The sequence below is a fragment of the Lepisma saccharinum genome, chromosome 12, assembly GCF_977018435.1.
Source record: "Lepisma saccharinum chromosome 12, izLepSacc3.1, whole genome shotgun sequence".
In the NCBI taxonomy this organism is placed as follows: Eukaryota; Metazoa; Arthropoda; class Insecta; order Zygentoma; family Lepismatidae; genus Lepisma; species Lepisma saccharinum.
Genome location: NC_139240.1, coordinates 53,782,411 through 53,790,900, shown reverse-complemented (window position 1 = coordinate 53,790,900; position 8,490 = coordinate 53,782,411). Strand labels below are relative to the sequence as shown.

The 8,490-nt window shown below is 44.0% G+C and overlaps 1 protein-coding gene across 1 annotated transcript in view; it reads left to right on the top strand.

Moving 5' to 3' along the window:
- Window positions 1-1,545: 1,545 nt before the first annotated feature.
- The window catches only part of LOC145996090 (cytochrome P450 6k1-like), a 39,095-nt gene continuing 32,150 nt past the window's right edge, over window positions 1,546-8,490 (top strand). Inside the window, exon 1 of the mRNA XM_083132344.1 lies at window positions 1,546-1,679. The gene's annotated coding sequence lies outside the window, so the exon portion shown is untranslated. The remainder of the gene's footprint in view (window positions 1,680-8,490) is intronic.

Below are 8,490 nucleotides of genomic sequence, written 5' to 3'. Positions count from 1 at the left end.
AGCCCTGAGGAGCTACGTCTACACTCAAACTGCAAAGGGGCTAGCACCGTGAAATAAGAACACACGGACATCTATTTAAAAACACTACCTTTGACTGAACATGCAGGGTGAGGAAAGACATAAGGAATGTTCGTTGGAAATTCTCGTCATTGGAGGCCCTTGCTTTGATGTGGTCCTACCCTGTAACAAATCGCAACTAGAGAGCGTAATTCGGTTTCTCCCAAAACTGCCCTAACGTCAACGCGATTTCTAAGCTATCACTTATTGAACGTAATTCTCTCCTTTTCCTTTAACTTATCTAAGAGCTCAATTGTTACGACTTAACTTCGATGTGAAACAGAACAGGAGCTTACTAGCAATTACTAAATTCGCTGTAAATCTAAAGGCAATTAAGAAACAGATTTTCTCACACGACCTATTTAAATGAAATTCGAACTATCGGCCGTTAAGACGGTTGACTCGATCGCGTCCTTTGGCAACGCCGATTCTGATGAAAAACGCTGATTTCCTGATTCTCATATTGTACTGGCCTAATGCAATGTCAGCGGTTGTTTTCCAACTTTGCTGAAGGTCGCTGTCGTAATTAGCTTTTAAGAAGCTCTTTTTCAATGCTTCACCGGGACCCTTTTTATAACGTGATTAGCTTATTTATTTAGGATGCCCGGGTCTTAGGTTCGACTCACGCCTGCGGCGTGATACGATAGCTTCTACATAAAAGAAAATGTGCATTTTTTTAGGGATTCTAGTCATTCTTTATCTGTTATTTTCTATTTGTTCTTCTCCATTCCTCTCTATTTCTCTCTGTCTCTCTTTCCCTCGCTCGATACCTTCTTCGTCTCCTCCACCTCCCTCTTCTCTCTCTTTCTCGCTGTCTTTCTTTTTTCCTCCTCCTCCACCCCTCTTCATCTTTCTCTACCTTTTCATATCTCAAATCGCCCTTTTTATCATTATCGATTGAGCACTTACTTCGGGAGAAATCGCTGTCTTTCTCCCTTCTTCTTCTTCATCTTATTTTCCTTTCGCTATCTTTCCCTCTCTCGGTTCCTTTCTCTCCTTTCATCCTTCTCCATCCTTCTATAACTCTCTCTCTCTCGCCACCGCTCTTTCTGTATCTAGCTGTTTTTCCCTCTTCTTCTCTTCCATCCATCTGTTTTGTTTTCTCTATCACTCTTTATCTCGCTCTTTCTCCTTTTCCATCTATCTTTTTCTCTCTTCTACATCTCTTTTTCTCCACTTCTCCTTCTTGCTCTCTCCGTCTCACTTTCCATCCCTCGCTGTCTTTCTCTTTTCTCCCCATCTCTCTCCCCTTCCTTTCTTTATGCTGTCTTACCATTCTCTCACTCGCTCTCATTCTCAACACCGAACTAAAAAAAAACTGACGAAAATGCCGCGATTCCGTATTTCCCTCAGTTCTGATCTCTGTGGCGTTGAAGTGATAGCGGGAAAACTGCAAACTTTAGGTACATTTCGTGGACGGAAGTTGGCAACACTGAAACACTGAAGGATGATACACTGTCGCCGCCAGTGGGCGCTGTTCCTGCACGAGAGACGTGCAGAACAGGAACCTTTGATTAGTTAAGGCGTAGCAGTGTCCTTGAAGATGTCTGGGATGTGTGTCTCCGTCTTTCAGTTACCATGTGCGATCAACATACGGGACTGAATTTACACTAGAGGAAAAGGTGAGTTGCTTATTTGCATAGGGGATGTTAGTGTTGTATTATTTTTCATTTTGCGTCATCTTTTCGACAATGTTTGGCTAATCGCGACGGCGAAAATGAATGCTGATTGGGTGAAATCGATTTCGGGACGTTCGAGACATGCATGAAGAGAAAATGTCACTTTTTTTATTATTGATTAATTTGCTATATTTTACTTCGCTTTTTTTGTGCCACTTTTGGCTAATTTGCGAAGATGGGGATAAGTGATGATGTGATTAAATTGATGAATGGACACTCACAAACATGCATGCCCAGGCTGGGATTCGAACCCGGAACCCCTGCCGTCGTAGCGCGATATGCTAACCACTTCGCAAAGGGGCCCGGCAAAATGTCGCTGGTGGTAGGAAGGGCAGCCAGGAGGACACTTGCTCCCTTCCCCGAGATATCTGGAAGACTTCATATAATTCAAATTTTGAAAATGTAGCGTACAAATATGGACGAGGGGTGCCTTGAAAGACAGTAGATTTAGTGTGTATGCAAATTATCCTTGTGCTGGGGATACTTTATAACACCCCACCTTCCTCCCTTTAAGCTGCCCCTCCTGAGAAAAAAATCCTGCGGGCGGCCTTGGGTGGTAGTGTGAGTCGACCACTCGAACAACTACCTGGACGGTGATTATGTTCTGTGTCTTAATGTGTCCTTATATTGATTGATAATAAGCTTGGTGTTTTAGCAATATATCAGAGCTTTTTTTTAGCTCGCACACCTCCCAGAAGGCAGGTCTGGAAAGTGATATTTTGTGTGTGGGGGGCCCGACCCTGTGGCCGAGTGGTTAGCACATCGCGCTGCGACGCCAAGGGTCCCGGGTTCGAATCCCGGTCGGGTTTGGTTGTTTGTGAATGTCCATTCATCAATTTCATCATTTCATCACTCATCTCCATCTTCGCAAATTAGCCAAGAGGCACAAAACGCGAAGTAAAATAAACTAAATCAATCAAATCAAATCAATTTGTGTGTGGGGGAGAGGGGGTTAGGAAGCGAGAAACAAAGAATTGGTTGATTGATTTTGTTTATCGTACTTTCACTTTTCTACCACTTTTAGCAAATCGCTAAAATGAGAATGAGCAGTGGCGGCGATTGGGTTCCAAAACTGGGGGAGAGACAAAGTGCCAAATCTAGGGGCAAGGACAATTTACGTTCCCTTGGTAGATAATGTTTAGCATAGCGCGAAGGCAAAAGTGGAAAAAAGTGGGCAACTGCCCCCCACGCCCACCCTAATCGCCGCCACTGAGGATGAGTGATGATATGTTGAAATTGATGAAGGGACACACACAAAGATCACCAAGCACAGCGCGCTACGACGCCAGTGGTACCGGGTTCGAATCCGTGCCTGGGCATGTATGTTCTTTGATCGTGTCCCTTTCATCAATTTCATCATATCATTAATCATCCTCATCCGCCGTGGAGGTCGCTGAACAGAGAGTTCGGTCCTGACTTGACTTCGGACCTGAAAATTAACAGAGAGAGAGGGAGGGGGAAAAGAGAGAACCTGTCTCTCTTTCTCGGGAAGATAGAAAGAAAATATAAGAAAGAATGAGGTTTTTTCGCTTTCTCTCTTTCTCTCCCTATCTTCTCTCTCTCTCCCTCTCTTATTCCTTCTCTCTCATTCTCCCTCTCCTTTTCTTACTTCCTTCTCTCTCATCCTCCCTCTCTTACTCCCTTCTCTCTCATTCTCCCTCTCTTTTTCTTACTTTCTTCTCTCTCATTCTCCCTCTCTTACTCCCTTCTCTCTCATTCTCCCTCTCTTTTTCTTACTTTCTTCTCTCTCATCCTCCCTCTCTTACTCCCTTCTCTCCCATTCTCCCTCTCTTTTTCTTAATTTCTTCTCTCTCATCCTCCCTCTCTTACTCCCTTCTCTCTCTCTCCCTCTCTTTTTCTTACTTCCTTCTCTCTCATCCTCCCTCTCTTACTCCCTTCTCTCTCATTTTCCCTCTCTTTTTCTTACTTTCTTCTCTCTCATCCTCCCTCTCTTACTCCCTTCTCTCTCATTCTCCCTCTTTTTCTTACTTTCTTCTCTCTCATCCTCCCTCTCTTACTCCCTTCTCTCTCATTCTCCCTCTCTTTTTCTTACTTCCTTCTCTCTCATCCTCCCTCTCTTACTCCCTTCTCTCTCATTCTCCCTCTCTTTTTCTTACTTTCTTCTCTCTCATCCTCCCTCTCTTACTCCCTTCTCTCTCATTCTCCCTCTCTTTTTCTTACTCCCTTCTCTCTCATTCTCCCTCTCTTTTTCTTACTCCCTTGTCTCTCATTCTCCGTCTCTTATTCCCTTCTCTCTCATTCTCCCTCTCTTTTTCTTACTCCCTTCTCTCTCATTCTCCCTCTCTTTTTCTTACTTCCTTCTCTCTCATCCTCCCTCTCTTACTCCCTTCTCTCTCATTCTCCCTCTCTTTCTCTTACTTCCTTCTCTCTCATCCTCCCTCTCTTACTCCCTTCTCTCTCATTCTCCCTCTCTTTTTCTTACTTTCTTCTCTCTCATTCTCCCTCTCTTACTCCCTTCTCTCTAATTTCTCCCTCTCTTTTTCTTACTTCCTTCTCTCTCATCCTCCCTCTCTTACTCCCTTCTCTCTCATTCTCCCTCTCTTTTTCTTACTTCCTTCTCTCTCATCCTCCCTCTCTTACTCCCTTCTCTCTCATTCTCCCTCTCTTTTTCTTACTTTCTTCTCTCTCATCCTCCCTCTCTTACTCCCTTCTCTCTCATTCTCCCTCTCTTTTTCTTACTTTCTTCTCTCTCATTCTCCCTCTCTTACTCCCTTCTCTCTCATTCTCCCTCTCTTTTTCTTACTTCCTTCTCTCTTATCTTCCCTCTCTTACTCCCTTCTCTGTCATTCTCCCTCTCTTTTTCTTACTTCCTTCTCTCTCATCCTCCCTCTCTTACTCCCTTCTCTCTCATTCTCCCTCTCTTTTTCTTACTTCCTTCTCTCTCATTCTCCCTCTCTTACTCCCTTCTCTCTCATTCTCCCTCTCTTTTTCTTTTCCCTTCCTCGCTTTCTCCCTCTCTTACTCCCTTCTCTCTCTCATTCTCCCTCTTTTTCTTTCTCCCTCCCTTACGCCATTCTCTCCCATTCTCCCTCTCTTTTTCTTTCTCCCTTCCTCGATTTCTCCGTCTTACTCCATTCTCTCTCATTCTCCCTCTCTTATTCCCTTCTCTCTTAGTCTCCCTCTCTTTTTCTTTCTCCCTTCCTCGCTTTCCCCCTTTCTTCATCCCTTCTATCTCATTCTCCCTCTCTTTTTCTTACTTTCTTCTCTCTCATTCTCTCTCTCTTACTCCCTTCTCTTTCATTCTCCCTCTCTTTTACTTACTCCCTTCTCTCACATTCTCCCTCTCTTACTCCCTTCTCTCTCATTCTCCCTCTCTTTTTCCATTCTCTCTCATTTTCCCTCTCTTTTTCTTACTTTCTTCTCTCTCATTCTCCCTCTCTTACTCCCTTCTCTTTCATTCTCCCTCTCTTTTTCTTACTCCCTTCTCTCTCATTCTCCCTCTCTTTTTATTACTCCCTTCTCTCTCATTCTCCCTCTCTTACTCCCTTCTCTCTCATTCTCCGTCTCTTATTCCCTTCTCTCTCATTCACCCTCTCTTTTTCTTACTCCCTTCTCTCTCATTCTCCCTCTCTTTTTCTTACTCCCTTGTCTCTCATTCTCCCTCTCTTACTCCCTTCTCTCTCATTCTCCCTCTCTTTTTCCCTTCTCTCTCATTCTCCCTCTCTTTTTCTTACTTTCTTCTCTCTCATTCTCCCTCTCTTACTCCCTTCTCTCTAATTTCTCCCTCTCTTTTTCTTACTTCCTTCTCTCTCATCCTCCCTCTCTTACTCCCTTCTCTCTCATTCTCCCTCTCTTTTTCTTACTTCCTTCTCTCTCATCCTCCCTCTCTTACTCCCTTCTCTCTCATTCTCCCTCTCTTTTTCTTACTTTCTTCTCTCTCATCCTCCCTCTCTTACTCCCTTCTCTCTCATTCTCCCTCTCTTTTTCTTACTCCCTTCTCTCTCATTCTCCCTCTCTTTTTCTTACTCCCTTGTCTCTCATTCTCCGTCTCTTATTCCCTTCTCTCTCATTCTCCCTCTCTTTTTCTTACTCCCTTCTCTCTCATTCTCCCTCTCTTTTTCTTACTTCCTTCTCTCTCATCCTCCCTCTCTTACTCCCTTCTCTCTCATTCTCCCTCTCTTTCTCTTACTTCCTTCTCTCTCATCCTCCCTCTCTTACTCCCTTCTCTCTCATTCTCCCTCTCTTTTTCTTACTTTCTTCTCTCTCATTCTCCCTCTCTTACTCCCTTCTCTCTAATTTCTCCCTCTCTTTTTCTTACTTCCTTCTCTCTCATCCTCCCTCTCTTACTCCCTTCTCTCTCATTCTCCCTCTCTTTTTCTTACTTCCTTCTCTCTCATCCTCCCTCTCTTACTCCCTTCTCTCTCATTCTCCCTCTCTTTTTCTTACTTTCTTCTCTCTCATCCTCCCTCTCTTACTCCCTTCTCTCTCATTCTCCCTCTCTTTTTCTTACTTTCTTCTCTCTCATTCTCCCTCTCTTACTCCCTTCTCTCTCATTCTCCCTCTCTTTTTCTTACTTCCTTCTCTCTTATCTTCCCTCTCTTACTCCCTTCTCTGTCATTCTCCCTCTCTTTTTCTTACTTCCTTCTCTCTCATCCTCCCTCTCTTACTCCCTTCTCTCTCATTCTCCCTCTCTTTTTCTTACTTCCTTCTCTCTCATTCTCCCTCTCTTACTCCCTTCTCTCTCATTCTCCCTCTCTTTTTCTTTTCCCTTCCTCGCTTTCTCCCTCTCTTACTCCCTTCTCTCTCTCATTCTCCCTCTTTTTCTTTCTCCCTCCCTTACGCCATTCTCTCCCATTCTCCCTCTCTTTTTCTTTCTCCCTTCCTCGATTTCTCCGTCTTACTCCATTCTCTCTCATTCTCCCTCTCTTATTCCCTTCTCTCTCAGTCTCCCTCTCTTTTTCTTTCTCCCTTCCTCGCTTTCCCCCTTTCTTCATCCCTTCTATCTCATTCTCCCTCTCTTTTTCTTACTTTCTTCTCTCTCATTCTCTCTCTCTTACTCCCTTCTCTTTCATTCTCCCTCTCTTTTACTTACTCCCTTCTCTCACATTCTCCCTCTCTTACTCCCTTCTCTCTCATTCTCCCTCTCTTTTTCCATTCTCTCTCATTTTCCCTCTCTTTTTCTTACTTTCTTCTCTCTCATTCTCCCTCTCTTACTCCCTTCTCTTTCATTCTCCCTCTCTTTTTCTTACTCCCTTCTCTCTCATTCTCCCTCTCTTTTTATTACTCCCTTCTCTCTCATTCTCCCTCTCTTACTCCCTTCTCTCTCATTCTCCGTCTCTTATTCCCTTCTCTCTCATTCTCCCTCTCTTTTTCTTACTCCCTTCTCTCTCATTCTCCCTCTCTTTTTCTTACTCCCTTGTCTCTCATTCTCCCTCTCTTACTCCCTTCTCTCTCATTCTCCCTCTCTTTTTCCCTTCTCTCTCATTTTCACTCTCTTTTTCTTACTTTATTCTCTCTCATTCTCCCTCTCTTACTCCCTTCTCTTTCATTCTCCCTCTCTTTTTCTTTCTCCCTTCCTCGCTTTCCCCCTTTCTTGCTCCCTTCTCTCTCATTCTCCCTCTCTTTTTCTTACTTTCTTCTCTCTCATTCTCCCACTCTTACTCCCTTCTTTTCATTCTCCCTATCTTTTTCTTACTCCCTTCTATCTCATTCTCCCTCTCTTACTCCCTTCTCTCTCATTCTCCCTCTCTTACTCCCTTCTCCCTCTGTTACTCCCTTCTCTCTCATTCTCCCTCTCTTACTCCCTTCTCTCTCATTCTCCCTCTCTTACTAACTTCTCTCTCATTCTCCCTCTCTTACTAACTTCTCCTTCATTCTCCCTCTCTTACTCCCTTCTCTCATTCTCCCTCTCTTACTCCCTTCTCTCTCATTCTCCCTCTCTTACTAACTTCTCTCTCATTCTCCCTCTCTCTTTCTTACTCCCTTCTCTCTCATTCTCCCTCTCTTATTCCCTTCTCTCTCATTCTCCCTCTCTTACTCCCTTCTCTCTCATTCTCCCTCTCTTTTTCTTTCACCCTTCCTCGCTTTCTCCCACTCTTACTCCCTTCTCTCTCATTCTCCCTCTCTCATTATCCTTCTCTTTTTCTTTTTCCCTTCCTCGCTTTCTCCCTCTCTCATTATCCTTCTCTTTTTCTTTTTCCCTTCCTCGCTTTCTCCCTCTCTTACTCCCTTCTCTCATTCTCCCTCTTTTTCTTTCTCCCTCCCTCGCTTTCTCTATATCTTTCTCTCTTTCCCCTCTTCCTGTTTCTCCTCCCTCTCTCTCTCTTTCTCTCCCCCTCCCTTACTCTCTCTCTCATTTTTCTCAGCCTAAAACATCCAATTTTAAGGCGTTGGAAACTTGGTTTCATGCTCTCCCGTCTATCATGGCCAGGGACCACGTGATCTGAGAGCCCATTAAGAGCGTGGGCATTTGCTAATTTGGGAGAACTGCCCTAGTTCCAGAAAACGTCTCAAAATTCAGTCCACTATCTAGTAAGTATTGTCCAGGGGCGTAGAAAGCGGGTGGGCTCTGGGGGTGAATCGCCTCTTCTGAAATGCTGTTTCGTTGGTAATAGTGTGTAGTTATTATAATTTTAGTTCCTTAACACGATTAAAAATCTTGTATGAGAATTGTGTAACTTCAAGTACAAAACAAATGTGCATACTCCCAGAAAGCCAGCGCATCTGCGAATGCTGAGTTCACATGACAAACAGCTGCTGCACTGCCGGGAAGGTCAGAATCAGTAAATAAATA